At 34.1% G+C, this 18672-nt stretch overlaps 1 pseudogene; it reads left to right on the top strand.

Moving 5' to 3' along the window:
* Positions 1 to 11217: 11217 nt before the first annotated feature.
* On the top strand, positions 11218 to 11567 carry LOC115845195 (small ribosomal subunit protein eS26 pseudogene; annotated as a pseudogene).
* Positions 11568 to 18672: the final 7105 nt, after the last annotated feature.

Here is an 18672-nt window from a genome sequence, read left to right as displayed (position 1 = left end):
TATAAAGCAGAAACTAACACACCATTATAAAGCAATTATACTCCAATAAAGACGTTTTTAAAAAAAAGTTAAATTTAAATTATCAATAATAAAAATGGTTACACAAATTACCTATCAAGATTTTTGATTGAAAATAAAATTCTAATGTATAAGGGGTTATAATGATAACTTTAACTCCTATTTCATTTGGCAATTGTTAAATTATGGAATATGCAATAATATACGGAGAAATTCTGTTTTAACTTTCTTTTGTTGATAATCCTTACATTTTTTACTCATTTTATTTATACACCCATGACAAATTAAACTTCAGATACTACACACTAAAGCACAGTCTTAGTGAGCTCAACTAGTATGCATGTCTGGCTACTTTGACTCATCACATGGGCACAGTAACATCCAAACTGGTCTGTACAATCCTGTTCACTAATGCTTGTTAACTGATCACAGGCTTGGATGTTGCATCGTCAATTCCTATAAGTTTCTAAAAGCATATTCACAATTTTTGTACTCATCTCTGTATGAATCATTAAGCCACCATTTGCAGAGCAGCACTAGTTCATAGGCTACCCTTTGAGTTGCAGTGACATAAAGATATAATTTAAAAAGTAATCATTAGAACAAAATCTCTGGAGAAATATAAAATAACCTAGAATTCTCTGACATAAATTGTACCAGTGTTTTCTTAGGTCAGTCTCCCAAGGCAATAGAAATAAAAACAAAAATAAACAAATGGGACCTAATCAAACTTACAAGCTTTTGCACAGCAAAGGGAACCATAAAAAAAAAAAGAAAAGACAACCTATAGAATGGGAGAAAATATTTGCAAATGATGCAACCGACAAGTGTTTAATCTCCAAAATACACAAACAGCTCATACAACTCAACAACAACAACAAAAATACAAATAACCCAACTGAAAAATGGGCAGAAGACCTTAATAGACATTTCTCCAAAGAAGACATACATATGGCCAGTAGGCACATGAGAAGATGCTCAACATCACTAATTATTAGAGAAATGCAAGTCAAAACTACAATAAGGTACCACCTCACACTGGTCAGAATGGCCATGATTAAAAAGACTACAAATAACAAATGCTGGAGTGTGTGTGGAGAAAAGGGAACCCTCCTACACTGTTGGTGGGAATGTAAGTTGGTACAGCCACTATGGAAAACAGTATGGAGGTTCCTCAGAAAATGAAAAATAGAACTACCATATGATCCAGCAATCCCACTCCTGGGCATATACTCAGACAAAACTATAATTTAAAAGATACATGCACCCCTACGTTCACAGCAGCACTATTCACAATAGCCAAGACATGGAAACAACTTAAATGTCCATCTAAAGATGAATGGATAAAGAAGATGTGATACATATATACAATGGAATACTACTCAGCCATGAAAAAGAATGAAATAATGCCATTTGCAGCAACATGGCTGTAACTAGAGACTATCATACTAAGTGAAGAAAGTCAGGAAGAGAAAGACAAATACCATATGATTTCACTTATATGTAGAATCTAAAATATGACACAAATGAACCTATCTACAAAATAGAAACAGACTCACAGACATAGAGAACAGACTTGTTGCCACAAGGGAGGTGGGGAGGGAGAGAGATGGACCAGGAGTTTGTGGTTATTAGATGCAAACTATTACACTTAGAATAGATAAACAACAAGGTCCTACTGTATCTCACAGGGAACTATATCCAGTCTCCTGGGGTAAACCATAATGGAAAAGAATTTTTAAAAAGTATGTATATATGTGTATAACTGAGTCATTTTGCTATACAGCAGAAATTAGCACAACATTGTAAATCAACTATACTTCAATAAAAATAAAATAAAATAACCTAGAGACAAAAATATGTTCCTCGGAATGAAAGACTCAAAAAGAAGCAATACACTCAGAAAGTATTACATAAAATATGTTTCTGGGACTAGAAATACTTATATCAATAAGTGTAAATAGAGAAAAAGGCTTCCTTAAAATGAAAAAAATTCTCAAGAGTGCATCACACAGTATGTATAAACATAGATGCAAGATGATAAAAATAAAAATATGAACAGTCACATAAGATAATTACAAGGTTTAACAAGGTTGAAGTAGAAAAAAAAGAGACCAAAAAAAAAGGTAGTTCCTATTGCTAAAGAGTACCATCAGTAGTCAGTTCTAGAATTTAAAAATATCTATGCACCAAATAACATAGCATCAATATTCTTACACAAAAACATCAGGAAATTTAAAAAGAAATAAGAAAAAGAAGTATTTTTTCAGTATGTGACAGATCATATGAACAAAATTAAGAAATATGTAAATGGCCAAACAGTATACTCAGTAAGTTAAATCTGAAAACTAAGAATATACCTACTTTTCAGCTTCCCCAAGATCATTTGTAAAAACAGCCATATAGTAAGCCTCACAAAACTCTCCATAAATTTCAAAATAAAAATAATACAAACAATATCCTCTGAGCATAATTCAATTAAAGTAAAAATTAGTAACACCCAACATAAACAAGCATGCAAGAAATGTTTTGAAGTCCCTCTTAATCAGTTATTAAGACAAAGGAAATATATAGACATACAAATATTTTATATACATTATATGTCTGTATATATATATATATATAAATATACAAACATATATATGAAAGGATAACAGGAAACATCCAAGGATAAAGATTACAATGATTTGCAAATACTACCGGATTTCTTAGATAAACCAAGAAAAATCAATATTATTATTACTACACCTAGTACCACTACCACTAATAATAACAATAATAGATACTATTACAAATAACAATAAGAATATACATTATAAAAAATAAAGAATTTAATAATGTGACATTTAAGATTTGCAAATACATAAAAATCAACAGAAAATATGATTAAAAACTGTCTAAAATGACTGCAAAACATAAATTCAGATAAAATAATAAAAGACATACCTTACTCTTGGATAGGGACACTCAAAGTCAGAAAATTGTCAATGCTTCATGAGTTAATCAATAAATGTAATTCAATACCCCCAAATATGACTCTATTATTTATATGTTAATCTTTATATCTGACTTTTTTTTTTTTTTTAACTAGAGGGTCAATTCAAAAGTAGTTCTGGAAAAATATACATACTAGAAGAGCCAAGAAAACCTGACAAGGCAATAGGGTCTAGCTTTACCAGATATTAAATATTATTCAGTCTGAATAAATAAATGTGGTATTAGTTCATGGAAGGACTGAAATTTCAAAGGAATAAAATAGAAATCCAGAGATAGTACTCTATACATCTGGGATTTTTTTTGGAAAGGTAACAGTAGTGTTTTGTTTTTTGTTTTTTAATTGCACACGTCTATAAACCTAATAAATAGGTTTTCTCTATTTTTTTATACAGTAGGTTCTTTAGTCATCAGTTTTATACACATCAGTGTACACATGTCAATCTCAATCTTCCAATTCATCACACACACACACACACACACACACACACGCGGCCTTCCCCACTTGGTGTCCATACGTTTGTTCTCTACATCTGTGACTCAACTTCTGCCCTGCAAACCGGTTTATATGTACCATTTTTCTAGGTTCCACATATATGTGTTAATATACGATATTTGTTTTTCTCTTTCTGACTTACTTCACTCTGGGTGACAGTCTCTAGATCCATCCACATCTCAACAATTGACCCAATTTGCAGATCAATTTGTATATTATACAACCTGAGTGTGTGTGTGGTGGGGGAAGTGTTATATATGTTTGTAACTAAATGGAATAACTGGAAATCTCTGGAAAATGTCACATGGTTGTTGCTAATCAATAGGGCTGAGTGGCTGGAGGACAGGCAACTAACTTTCAGCTTTATAATTTTTTTTTGAGTTTTGAATTTTGTGACATTGCCTCTATTACCTGCTCAAACAAATAAAATTAAACAAAGCAAAACAAAAAGAATGAAGTATATTTCTAAGTGCAGGATTGGAACTATCTCCAAGATGTATGAATACACAACAGTACAAAACATTGTCTCTAATGCAAGTGTGCATCTATGTTTAAATTAAACATAGGTGTACATTTACTTGCTTGCATTTGTGTAAAACATTTTGAGAATGATATACTCAAACTGTCGCAAGGATTACCTCTAGGAGAGAGTCTGGTATACTGAGGCCAGCTGTGGGAAGATGACTTGCTTTTAATTTTTTCATTTTGTTACTGTTTTAATTATTTCTTATGGACATATTACTTTTCAAAGGAAACAAAAATAAATATTCTCTAAAAATCCCTCAATTTTATCTCCTTCTTGTATCTTTTTTTTTTTTTTCTAACAAAGCTTTACCTATAATACTCCAATATACAGGTCTTTCTATCTCATTATCCCCCTTTTTTTTTTTTCATTCTAATATGCGCTTTATTCTTTCGGATGGAGATTTTGGTGCTAAAGTAGAACAATGACTCTGTAACTCTATAGCAAAGGCAAGGTTTACTTTTTTTACTTTTTTCTTTTTCTTTTGGCACAAAATGTTGTATTACTATTGATTGTCTAATTGGCAACATTCCTTCTAATGTAGTTGATATTACATAATAAGATATGTGTATTTTCATGTAGATTAAGACAAATTTAATTAAAAATAAAACGTCTCCAGAACAAACTACAAAAAAAGAATATAGTAGGTAGTTAACTTTGTTCAAAAGCACCTTATGATCATTACAAAAAGAACATCAAAGTAAATCCAAAATAATTTAAAATTTTAACATGTATCACTTGGTGTGCTAAATTCACAATCACAATCAAATTAAGGTAGACAAAAGATCATTGGCCTTAACTATTTTGAAATCGGTGTGTTTATCACTTACTTCTCAAAGTCAAACAAAATAATAAATTATGTTACCAAAATAATTCAAAGTTTGATGGGAAATACCACTGTTCCAAATGGAACCATATTTCTCATAAAGTAAGGATAAGCTGTATGCCTGGGTGGTACATGTATACATACAAGTAAGTTAATCAGATTCAAGCAGGCAGGAAATCATTTCTATGGCTTGTTTTAATATATTTGGCAAAATTACACTCTCTTTATGTTGTGATTTACTGTCATAAATGGGGTTAATATGATTGCATACTTCAGTGTCATCACAGTATAAATTAAAAACCAGCCCTATCAGGTTGCTCGACCATCCAAACACAAGTAAAAGCATCATGGTTGCACTGACCTTCTGACTTCATCTATTTTAATGAAATAATTGTTACTATTTTACAATATTCCTAAATTATTTAGTAATAGTTTTAAATGGCAATTGTTTCATTCCTATATAGTTATATTTCTTTGCCAAGGTACTTTTCCCACTTTTAACTTCTTAAAATGATATTCTAAAGAGCTTCAGTGCTTAGCATGTGAAAAAAAAGGGCCTCTCTCATCTCAAATGAGTTTTTATGCTTATCTTTTTTGAAAAGGAGAATGGCCTATTTACTAGCTGTATTATTCACAAACCAGGCATAACTGCTAGTTGAAATATTTACTTTCTGATCCAGGACCAGTTTGCTAGTGATAAATCTTGCTATGGTTGGCAAAATAAACTTTGTTTTAAAGTTTGATTTATTCAGAACAGTCTTAAAATGCAATGGTTTATCATGCCATTTTAAAATTCCTCCAGGTTAAAAAAACTGTAAGTTCTAATACTTTTCAGCAGACTAGGAGTTTGGAAATCTACTTCTCCTATTCGTCTAAAAGATAGAACAATATAAAATACGCAACTACAGAAAACAGTAAATAATAAAAGAACAAAGAAATGCATAGAGAAATAAAGTGTTCGCAGCTAGTATACATTACTGTGGAGGAGCCATATCCACAAAAGAAAACTCCATTGGATGCTGCACTTCTTTTTTTTTTTTTAACATCTTTATTGGAGTATAATTGCTTTACAATGGTGTGTTAGTTTCTGCTTTACAACAAAGTGAATCAATTATATATATACGTATGTTCCCATATCTCTTCCCTCTTGCGTCTCCCTCCCTCCCACCCTCCCTATCCCACCCCTCCAGGCGGTCACAAAGCACCAAGCTGATCTCCCTGTGCTATGTGGCTGCTTCCCACTAGCTACCTACCTTACCTTTGGTATTGTATATATGTCCATGCCTCTCTCTCGCTTTGTCACAGCTTACCCTTACCTCTCCTCATAGCCTCAAGTCCACTCTCTAGTAGGTCTGTGTCTTTATTCCTGTCTTACCCCTAGGTTCTTCATGACATTTTTTTTTCTTAAATTCCACATATATGTGTTAGCATACGGTATTTGTCTCTCTCTTTCTGACTTACTTCACTCTGTATGACAGACTCTAGGTCTATCCACCTCATTACAAATAGCTCAATTTCGTTTCTTTTTATGGCTGAGTAATATTCCATTGTACATATGTGCCACATCTTCTTTACCCATTCATCCGATGATGGACACTTAGGTTGTTTCCATCTCCGGGCTATTGTAAATAGAGCTGCAATGAACATTTTGGTACATGACTCTTTTTGAATTATGGTTTTCTCAGGGTATATGCCCAGTAGTGGGATTGCTGGGTCATATGGTAGTTCTATTTTTATTTTTTTAAGGAACCTCCATACTGTTCTCCACAGTGGCTGTATCAATTTACATTCCCACCAACAGTGCAAGAGGGTTCCCTTTTCTCCACACCCTCTCCAGCATTTATTGTTTGTAGCCTTTTTGATGATGGCCATTCTGACTGGTGTGAGATGATATCTCATTGTAGTTTTGATTTGCATTTCTCTAATGATTAGTGATGTTGAGCACTCTTTCATGTGTTTGTTGGCAGTCTGTATACCTTCTTTGGAGAAATGTCTATTTAGGTCTTCTGCCCATTTTTGGATTGGGTTGTTTGTTTTTTTGTTATTGAGCTGCACTGAGCTGCTTATAAATTTTGGAGATTAATCCTTTGTCAGTTGCTTCATTTGCAAATATTTTCTCCCATTCTGAGGGTCGTCTTTTGGTCTTGTTTACGGTTTCCTTTGCTGTGCAAAAGCTTTGAAGTTTCATTAGGTCCCATTTGTTTATTTTTGTTTTTATTTCCATTTCTCTAGGAGGCGGGTCAAAAAGGATCTTGCTGTGATTTATGTCATACATGATGCTGCACTTCTTACACATCAACTTTCCAAAATGGGAAAACCAATCAAGCCCCTAATCAGGATGAACAATTATTTTACTGTTATTATAGGCAATATAATTTAAAATATATTCAAAGTGATCTGAAAATCACTGCTATGTGTTGCTTACAGACATGTGTGCAAACTTTCCACAGTCAAATTGTCTCACAGATTCTTTATACCCTATAGTCTCCTCCTTCCTCATCCCTTTCTGCACTCCCGTATTCAGCATACAGTTGTCCCAAAGTCTCCTTGATGTGAAGGCTCTTCTCAGATACCCTCACAGCTAACTCTCACTTCAATATGTGCTCAATGTCACCTCATCTGGTAGGCCTTTCATAATCCACCTATTAGCTGCACTTTCATCTCTCACTCTATTATGCTTTAGTTTTCTTCTTAATATTTGTCATAACATCCTAGATAGATTAGGTAGGTAGGTAGGTAGGTAGGTAGATAGGTAGGTAGGTAGGTAGATAGATAGATAGATAAGATAGATTTTTGTCTCCTTACCCCTCCCTCCCAGCATACAGTTCCATGAGACCATGGATGCTGTTTTTCCACTCTGGTATTTTTAATACCTAAACAGTACCTGACAAATAAAAGATGATTCAAACACTGTCTGAATTTAATGAACAGGATACTGAGTAGAATTTGTCCAACAAATTATTGGAAAATAGTTGAAGACAAGATATTTAAACAACCCCAAACAACTAAACTTATTTTTTCTTTCCTTTTTTTAATTGAAGTATATTTGACTTACAGTATAATAATAGTTTCAGGTGTACAACACAGTGATTCAATATCTTTATAGATAATGCACCAGTTATTAGAATATTATTGACTATATTCCCTGTGCTGTACATTATATCCCCGTGACTTACTTATTTTATAGCTGATAGTTTGTACTTCTTAATCTCCTTCATCTACTTCACCAACCCTCTATCCACCTCCCCTCTGGCAACCACTAGTTTGTTCTCTTTATCTGAGAGTCTGTTTCTGTTTTGTTACATTTGCTCATTTGTTTTATTTTTTAGATTCCACATGTAAGTGAAAACATACAGTTTTTGTATTTCTCTGTTTGAAAGCTAAGTTTCACTTAGCATAAAACCCTCTAGGTCCATCCATGTTGTTGCAAGTTGCAAGGTTTCATTCTTTTTTATGGTTGAGTAATATTCCATCCTGCATATATACCACATCTTCTTTATCCATTTATCTGTCAATGGACACTTAGTTTGCTTCTACATCTTCACTATCTTAAATAATGCTGCAGTGAACACTGGGGTGCATATATCTTTTGAAATTAGTGTTTCAGTTTTCTTTGGATAATTATCCAGGAGTGAAATTGCTAGATCATATGGTAGTCTTATTTTTAATGTTTATGAGGAAACTCCATACTCTTTTCCATAATGGCTGCACTAATTTACATTTCCACCAACAGTGCACACGAGTTCCCTTTGCTCCACATTCTTGCCAACAATTGTTATTTATTGTCTTTTTGATGGCAGCCATTCAGACAGGTGTGAGGTAATATTTCATTGTGGTTTTGATTTGCATTTCCCTGATTATGAGTGATGTTGAGCATCTTTCCATGTGCCTGTTGGCCACCTGTATGTCCTCTTTGGAAAAATGTCTATTCGTATCCTCTGGCTATTTTTGAATTGAATTGTTTGTATTTTGGATATTAATCCCTTATCAGACATATCATTTGCAAATACATTCTCCCATTCAGTAGGCTGCCTTTTTGTTTTATCAATGGTTTCCCTCACTGTGCAAAACTTTTTTTTAGTTTGATGTAGTCCCATTTGCTTATTTTTGCTTTTGTTTCCCTTGACTACAGAGACAGATACAAAAATACTGCTAATACTGATGTCAAAGAGCATACTGCCTATGTTTTCTTCTAGGAGTTTTATAATTTCAGGTCTTACATTTAAGTCTTTAATCCATTTGAGTTTATTTTTGTATATGGTATGAGAAAAGTCTAGTCTTTTACAGGTAGCTGTCTGTTTTTCCCCACCGCTACTTATTGAAGAGACTGTCTTTCTTTCATTATATATTCTTGCCTGTTTGTTGTTGATTAATTGACCATATGGGCATGTGTTTTTTTTCTGGACTCACTATTCTGTTCCATTCTATGTGTCTGTTTTTGTGTCAATACCACACTGTTTTGTTTACTTACTTTTTCATTGAGAGTTTAAGGTCTTATCCCAGAAGTGTAACTCATAATGGGAACTCTGACAGGCAGGGAGTGGTAGGTTTATGATTTTTGATTGAGACAATATGCCAATTAAATAAGTAGATCTTTCTCTATTCCCTTTTTGATGACTGATGACCTAGTTTGACATAAATCATTATAAGAAAACTTTCATAGAATTGATGCAATGATCAGTTTCTGTATTCTGTATTAGAACAATATCAACAATAGAGAGTAAAAGCATATAAGACTTTTAGATCCTGGGAACCTGCCAACCATATAAGGAAGGCAATAGAATCCAATGTGATATAGTGGTTAAGAGAGGAACCTGGAGTCTCTGCTCCTTTCAAAATTTAGGTCTGCCACTTAGTAGTTATAGAATCTTTTTTTAAAAAAATCAACATAAGGCACTTACCACTGCTTAGCACACAGCAAGGGTTAAATGTGAGTTATTATGTTTGTTTCTTAAGGTCAGGGAATGTGTCCTTTTTTCAGCAAATAATTAATGAATGACATACAGGTCTTACTCACTGAATATTTCACAGGTGCCTGCTTATCACATAACTTTTCATAGACACTAAACACATAGAGAAATAAAAATGTACATTTTTTTATTCATAGACTGAGAGCTCCCAAAGATGAAAGATGAGGGGTCTACCACTTTATTGCTCTATTCTTAGCATCTGACACAATGTCTGGCACATGGTAGATACTCAATAAATATTGTTGGATCAATGAATGAATGCTGAGCCCTTAAACTTAACTACTAATATTTTCACAATTAAATCTTCTGTTAACTACATTCTTCTTTCTTAACTCCCCTTTTCTTTTAGACGAGTTCCAACTCATGTAGAGCTGTGTTTCAGCCAAGAAACGTATATGTTTCTCCCTCAAGAGAATAGTAGTTTGGCTCCTATGTCCTAAAAGCCACTAAAACAGTTTGGATTTTTCTTGCCCTTTAGAATGCCCTTTACAATTCCTAAGTTTCTACCTGACAACTATGTCCTTCTCCAACAACTTAATTCTCCACAAAAATATGACAAAACATAGTTGGCCTTTTTTTGGACGGGGCATTTTTTTAGCATTTTTTTATCCCTCTAATTTTGTGTTTCCCATAAGCATCCATTACTATCAGAATATGGCACAAGTCAATATAATTGGGTACGTATCATTATGAGTCATCTAGGAATTGTAACTTCTCATAAAGTGCACCCTCTTATATAGTAACTAGAACAACATGGAGTTTACTATCACTGGCCTTAAGAACAGAGCTTCTATCCTCTTAGACTTTGTATCTCTAGGAAATGATTTAGTCCCTAACATATATCTGGAGTTCGGTAAGTGATTGTTGGCTGTTGAATCACTACTTCAAAATGCCAGACAAATATAAAATAAGAAGGAAATTTTATGATTAGAATAAATCTGAAAAGGATATACTTTTGAATGACAATGTTAGAAAGAATAGGAAGAATGAAATGTATATAAAAGAGTATCCTTGATTTCTCAATGAAGTGAGATGAACAATCTTAAAAACTTTTCTTTTTAATTTCTAGGAAATAGGAGTTATTAATAGTTTTGTACTCTAATCTAAATCATAAGAAGAATCGATTTTGAGGTTCAAGACGAAGTTGGTAACTCAAGACTAAACTTTGTTGCCCAAAACAATTTAAAAATATTGTAGTTCATTCACCTGTGACAAGAACTGGAAAAAGATGTATTGAAATGTTAATGTTCTTCTACTTCTCTTTTTGCTCTTTCCTGCCTTCACCTTCTTTCATCCCTCAAGAAAATGTACCTTTACCAGACCATTCTCCCAAAGTTCATATAGGGAGTTAAAGAATGAGTAGAAAGAGTCCTCTCTCATGTCTTCTTCCAAGATGACCAAGAAAAAAAGGAACAATGGTCGTGCCCAAAGGGCCATGGCCATGTGCAGCCCATTCACTGCACCAACTGTGCCTAATGCATGCCCAAGGACAAGGCCATTAAGAAGTTTGTCATTTGGAACATAGTAGAGGCCGCAGCTTTCAGGGACATTTCTGAAGTGAGTGTTTTCAATGCCTATCTGTTTCCCAAGCTGTATGTGAAACTACATTACTGTGTGAGTTGTGCCATTCACAACAAGGTAGTCAGGAATTGTTCTCAGGAAGCCGGGAAGAACCAAGCACCTTCGCCCCAATTTAGATCTATGCATGCTGCCCCACAAAGTCCACCAAAGCCCATGTAAGGAGATAAGTCCTTAAAGACTGGAGAAACGCTGTTCTCTGAAAAGACAATAAAATGGAAATAATACTTAAAAAAAATAAAGAATGAGTAGAAAGAAACATGACTAAAGAGGCAGGAAAAAAAATCAAGACATAAGAATCTTCATGAGTTAAAGTTCAGGCAATGTTTTTGGAGAGGAAGGGTGAAAGATTCTAAAAATAAGAGGCTTATCAGACCCTGTAGGCTGTAAACAAACAAGAGGAGGAAAAAAGGAAGACTTTTGGAAGTATTTTTATGAGATAAACTTGATTAAAATTTAGAGTTATTTGAGAGATACAAGTTAAATTGTTATCACATAGCAATTACCTTTTTTACATACTAGTATTTCTGTTTTGTTTTAATGATGCTAAAACTGGGCCAGGTGGGTCCCTAAGGTGACAATTAGGAAAGTGCTTAATGGATTGGAAACATGCGTTACTAGAGAAAAAGGATTCTAACATAAGTTAATAATCAATTATTACATGTACTATTCTATTTATAAAGGTTTTTTTTTGTATTTAATGTTCACAGCCATACTGTGATTATAGGTAAGTAAACCAAGATTCAGAAAGACTAATTAGCCCACACTAACAAGTAATGGATGTAAGATTCACACCCACATATCTTATTCTGAAATTTATGAGCTACATCCTGCAACCTCTGTATAAGCCACAGGAATTGGTATGCCAATAAAACAATTAACATACCAGTGTTTAGCAAAGTATTTCAGAAAATGCCTGTTTTGAGATAACTCTTTTCACAAATTGAATATCTGTTTGATACCACTCCCACTGTGCTAGCTCATGATGCCAATTTACTATATTGTAATGTTACAGAAATAGTTTGTTTTGATTTATCTCCATACACCTGTGACTGATACAGAAAGAAGTTGCTGTATTTGAAATTTCAGCTGGCTAGTAGAAAATGAACGGGCAAGCAGCTCTTTTCTTCATCTTGCCTCTTAGCTAGCCTAATTGAATTTGTCTAGTCTGAAAATCTCCAGTAGTAAATGCTTTTGTTACTCTGAAACACTATAAACATTTTCACTGAAATGTTATTCAATTCATCATAATAGCGTCTTTGGGAGGTATCCCCCAAAATATAAATAAATTTTAAAATGTATTCTCAGCTCACAGATCACTGGATACATTATGGGTTCATATGATTTGTCTGTCTCTGCTATTTTCTGACATAATCATATCAATTTATACCATACAGACCATTAAAACACAATAAGAAAAGGTCATGAGGTGAATTCTGTTTTATGAACCTTTTATAAGTAATAAGTCAATTTTGTTATCAAATGTGCAAATGATTAAGGAAACAAGACTATATGATGAAGAAAATTCAATATAAATGCAAAATGCTGATCTTGTATGCAGCTGATCAGATCTTGAAAAGGTAAACATTTATAGTTGTAAATTAATATTAAAATAACCTAGCATAATATAGCTGTATATCTTGATTTGAGGGCACATAAGGAGAAAACTGGTTAAACCTAGAGGTAGTTAAACTCTGATGCAGTACTGGAAATATTTTTAAATAAAAATAATTTTTCTGTCTGAAATTGTTTCAACATGGTCTAAACCCACAAATATGTGTTCTGCCCCCACTGCGTGATATGATATATGATATGATATATGATATGATATATGATATGATATACAGGCACAAGAAAAGGCAAAAGGCATAGACCCTGCCCGCACAGAACTGCAATTTAATTGGTAGACTACATAAAATAATTAATAAAACCAAGGTGTAAAAACAAGGCAAATAAATATACATAAGAACTGAAAGGCAGGGATAATTACTGCTGCGGGAAGAGGGGAGGGTCTGACAGAATTTAAAATGGAAGTTGTGTATGATGAATGTATAAAATGAGGAAAGATGGAATCTGTGTAAGGTAAAGATCATGTAAAACAGAATTAGGAAAATACAGGACATAAGATAGTAACATGCCAGATATTGCTTGGAGTAGAGCATTTCTATATAAGAATATTTAGAGATAAATTTTAACAAGTACTTTAGGACCAAGCTGTAAAGATCTTTGAATGCCAGGTTAAGAAGCATTATTTTTTCCTGTAGTCAATGGGAAATTATATGGCCAAAGTGACGTTTTGCAAAGATTAATTTGATAAGACTTGGCATTGTATTGGGAAGTATAGGTGGGTAGGAAAGTTAAAAGGACAAAGAATAAGAAAGAAAAATACTATTTAGGAAATTGTGGTAGATACTGTAGTTTGGCTATCTTAGCACGGATTCCAATTTCCTTTTTATTAGCATTCCTTACTTATAAAGTATGGTGAGCTAAAAGATACATCTTTCAAGACTCCTTTTCACGTAGAAGAAATAATGTGACAATACTGGCCAATGAGACAAGACTTCTCTTAGGCTATCTGGAAAATCCTTTGCCCTCCTGATATAATTTCACTCTGTTTTCTTTATTATACCTCTTTTACTTTCCCGCTAGGAATGGAGACATAATGCCAGCTATGTTGTGACCTTATGTGAAAAAGGCCAAGAGAATGATAGAAACTTTATCATGGAGATATTAATACATAGACACATAAAATTAACAAAATCAGCAATCATGTTACCTCTAGACTTCTTATTATGTGATTTAAAAAAATTAACTTCTATTTGGTTACACCACCGTAAAGTTGTAGTCAAACAAGCTGACATAGAAGCTATTAGAAATAATCCAGATGGGTCATGAAGAGCATCCCAAACCAAGTTATAGTGAAGGATAGGAAAATACCAGTGGGTTTTCCCATGGTTGATTAGATTATAGGAAGTTTTAATGAGAGGGAGTCCAAAATTAATACAAAACCCCCTTACCTAGATTACAAGAATAAAAATACTTTTAATAGAAACTGTATTTTCCTATCCTAAGGAAAGGCAGTAAAGTAGAACAACTTTTCAGGGTCATTACAAGTCTATGATTTTATGATGAGACGCATCTATTAAATTTCTGACTGTAATTATACTGAGTATTATGAAAGAAAGTTTAAGAAGCTATATTTCCTGTCCCTGAAGGACTTCAAAAGGACAGTATGAACACTAACACATTCACTGGACATATCATTACTTCCCAGTAATTAACTCTTTCTATTCTAATTCTTTGCATTTCCTCTGCCTCTACCAGAATCCAAGCCACTGTTACTCTCACCTGAGCAGCTTCAAAAGCTGCTAACTGATCTTCCAACACCCACTTGGACTGCCTTCCATGCAATCTGTTCTGCACAAGCAGTCAATGTCATTATTTTGAAAAGCAAATCTAATTACATTACTCTGTTGCTTAAAACACTTCAAAGGCTTCCCCTTGCCCTCAAGGGACTAACTCTTGAACATGAATCTTAAAACACCTTAAGATAAGTTAAAGTGCACATTAACTCTTCAGTTTTTGAGTTCCTATGTAACATCTCTTTGGCAGCATTTATCCCCCCATAAGAGCAAACACACTAAAGAGAACAACTGAAATTACCTGTTCTTATGAATATCCATATACATGAATTCACAGTTAGTCACTAAAGCATAATCTCTGCTGTGCTGGAGTTTGAAAGTTCTTATCAGTCTGGATTCTTATTTGTCTTAGTAAATAATGGATAGCTATTGCAATGATATAACACAGAAAAACAAGAGCAAGAAAATAGGTGAACGAGTGTTACATGTAAATAATAAGTAAAAAGTTATTCACTAAAAAAATATTCAGATGCTTATCTTGATATTAAAACTATTTTCAGATTATGGAAAAAGGAAGAACACTCCTCAATTAATTCTACAGAGCTAGCATAATCTTAATGCCAAAACCTGACAGTGATGCTCCAAAATGAAAACTATAAACCAATTTCAACCATGAAAATAATTCTAAAACTTCTAAATCAAATATTAGCAAATGAAAACCAGAAGTGAATTTGAAGAGTAATACATTGTGACCAAGTGGAACTTATCCCAACAATGCAAGCAGAGTTCAATACGAGAAAATTTTCAATACAATTAGAAAATAAGTCAACCTCTTAAAGAAAACATGATTATATCAATAGATGAAAAAATGATAGAACTCAGTACCTATTTATTTAAAAATCTAAGAAAAATTAGAACAGAAGTAAACTCCCTATACACAAAAGACTATTTACCTCAAATCAATAATAAATATAATAAATTGTGAAATACTGGACCCACTGCCATTACAATCAAGAACAAGATAGGAATGCCATTATCAGCTCTATTATTGAGTTTTAAGGATCTGACCAATGTAATAGAAGGACGTGAACATATAAATATTTAACAGAGGAGGCAAAATTACCTTTATATGCAGGTAATATAATTGTATAATAGAACATCCAAGAAACTTTGCAAAAATCTTTACAAAAAACTTTACAAAAATAGTTAGAACTAACAAGAAACTCTGGTAAGGTGACAGAATGCAAGAAAAAAATATACAAATATCAATAGCTTTAAAAAATTTATATCAGTAATAATAATCACCACTCAGAAATTTAAAAGGAAAACTTCAATGCACAATAGTGATAACACCTTAAAATATCCAGGAATAAATTTACCTCAAAAGGATCAGGATCCATGGAAAAGAAGTTACTGAATGGAATATATGCTGCTGAATAGAAAGACTCAACCTAATAAAAACATAATTTCTTCCCCAATTAAGACATAAACTACAAAAAGTATCCCATTTGAGTTTTATATGGGCCTGGGAAAAAATTAAAGTTAAATGAAAGGATATATGTATTAAAAAAAATTCCACACACACACACAAAAAAAGACACCTTGTGGTCTGATCCCCAATTGTTCATTTCACAGAAAGCTCGCTCTCTGAACTCTAGCTACAGCGACTTTCTCTCAGGTCCTGAGAACAGTCTGCCCTCATTCCTTTGTACCTTTGCTCATGCAGCTCCTTTATAAAGATCTTCCTACCCACACCCTCCTATCTCATGTGCTTCTCCTTCAGCTTTCAGCTCAAAAATTTCTTCAGCAGACTTTTGTGGGACAAAACATATCAGTGAGGCTGCCCTTGTGAGATTTCTGGGCCAGAAGCTTCTTAAAGAGAGAGTTCTGTAGCCACATAAATTAGAAACCCAATAGATGCTACACCCACCCTTGCAGATTTATAAAATTCACTAGCATAGACATTATCTGAGCGCCCTGCGTAAACACACCTTTTGTTTGATGTAGTTCTGCAGTTCTTGAACATTTTAAACTACAGATTCCTCCTGGGCCCCACTGCACCTCCTCAGCATCCTATGGGACTAGTGTTGTATGGATCAGTGTCTACTGGTGGTCCCAACATCAGCCTCTAGAAAGGGAACCATTCAAAGTTGGCCTCCACCCCACGTGATTCCCCCAGCCATCCTGCTAGATGTCAAGGGATTCCTGTGGTCTTATAATTGTCCTGAGGGCATTGTTGGGACATGGTGTTGTGGCATATATGAAAGGGCTGAGCGAAGTCCTGAAACATGTCTGGGAGTGCTCCAGCTGGAAGTCCAGCTGCTGGGAATGCCTTCAGCCTTCAGGGCAAGATGTCTCCTGACTGTAGACTGGACAGTCAACTGGTACCAGCTGGAGATGTGGTGGTGAAAGCTGCATCTCATGGGACGACTGGCTGGCCAGCTCCCATCATTCCTTTATATAGGCTTCAGCATATCTTGGGTGGCGACTCAACCCCTGGACCTGGCACTCTACCTTCCTTGGCATCTTCTCTCAACCTCTCTCTGCTTGCATCATCCCCTTTATCTCTCCACATCAAAAAGCCCCATCTCTTTTTTTGTCTCAATTATTTACTTTATTCTGAATTTGTACATTCTAAAAACAGCTGATTTATTAGGTTTCGTTTGTTTACAGATCAAGAGGTTTCATTAAAAAATCCGTATTTCCAATATTTCTCAAAAAAAATCAGAAGTTCTGACAACAGAAATTCTATATTCCTACATGGTAGCTGCTCCACTTAAGATGGCATGAAGGCCCAATTTGTCCTAGTCTGCAACACTCCTTAATATCTCTCCATTATTAGCCAAAGTTAAAGGTCCACTTCCATTTATCACTGTGCTTGTTCTGCTGCTTTATTACAGTGAGAAATATTTCTGTGTTGCCATGCCTCTAGGTGGGAGGAAAAAATGAAAGAAGCTAACACATCCTTGCTTTTCTTGTAACCAGACTTCTCCTTCCTTATTCATGTTACCTGCCTAGTCCATGTTGGCTTTTGGTCTGCTCTGCTGGAATCACTGCTTTGTGAACTACACTTCAGAAGGGACACATTGGTCAGTGCTGTAACACTGAGGCCATACGTAATCCCAACATTTTAACATATCCCCACTGAAATAGATCAAAGGGTCTCCACCCAGCATGCCATCTGTTATAGACCGAATTTTGTCCCCTCAAATTTATATGTTGAAGCTTCTTGACCTGTTTACTGACTTGTAAAAGAGAGGTAGTATTCCTGACTTCATAGGAATTAAGTATGATAACAAGAATCTGACAAGTAGTGGGTGTTTTATTAGTCCAGAATTTGTTGGACTTATATATATTGAGAAGATATCTCAGAGATACTTAAATAGGTATAGTGTTTCCACTATTTCCTTAAGGAGTCTTGACAAATAGATATTGTAGGAAGGCACTTGTATGAATGGATGATGGTGATGAGAATTAAGTAGAGGGTTTGATGTGGCTACTTCCAAAAGCACAGCAGTATTATTTCAATTCAGCTTTGGACTAAGAAGACCCAAATGTTTGCTCCAAGTTTCCAGAAATACTTTGCTTTGTTAATGGAAATAAAACTTACGTCTTTCAATTTTTGGCAATTACTCTGTCTCTCTTAATCTAATTTATCTTCAATATTGTATATGGAATATTCTTCTCAATGGGAAGTTGAACATCTGTATCAAATTGCAATGAAATGAAATTGTGTCCTGGCAGTTGTAGCTGATGCTTTATCTTACTGACAGCAGAGCAAAAGTTCCATTCTTTGAAAAGAAAATGTACCTGCGCACAGTTTTATTATAATTTCTTATTTTTAAAAAGCTTAATCCAATTTTTCAAAGCCATGTTCTATATTGCAGCTTTAAAACAGAGAGAAA

The sequence above is a fragment of the Globicephala melas genome, chromosome 3 (genome assembly GCF_963455315.2).
Source record: "Globicephala melas chromosome 3, mGloMel1.2, whole genome shotgun sequence".
Lineage (NCBI taxonomy): Eukaryota > Metazoa > Chordata > Mammalia > Artiodactyla > Delphinidae > Globicephala > Globicephala melas.
Note: the sequence above shows the minus strand (reverse complement) of the source record. Positions and strands in the feature narration are given on the sequence as shown.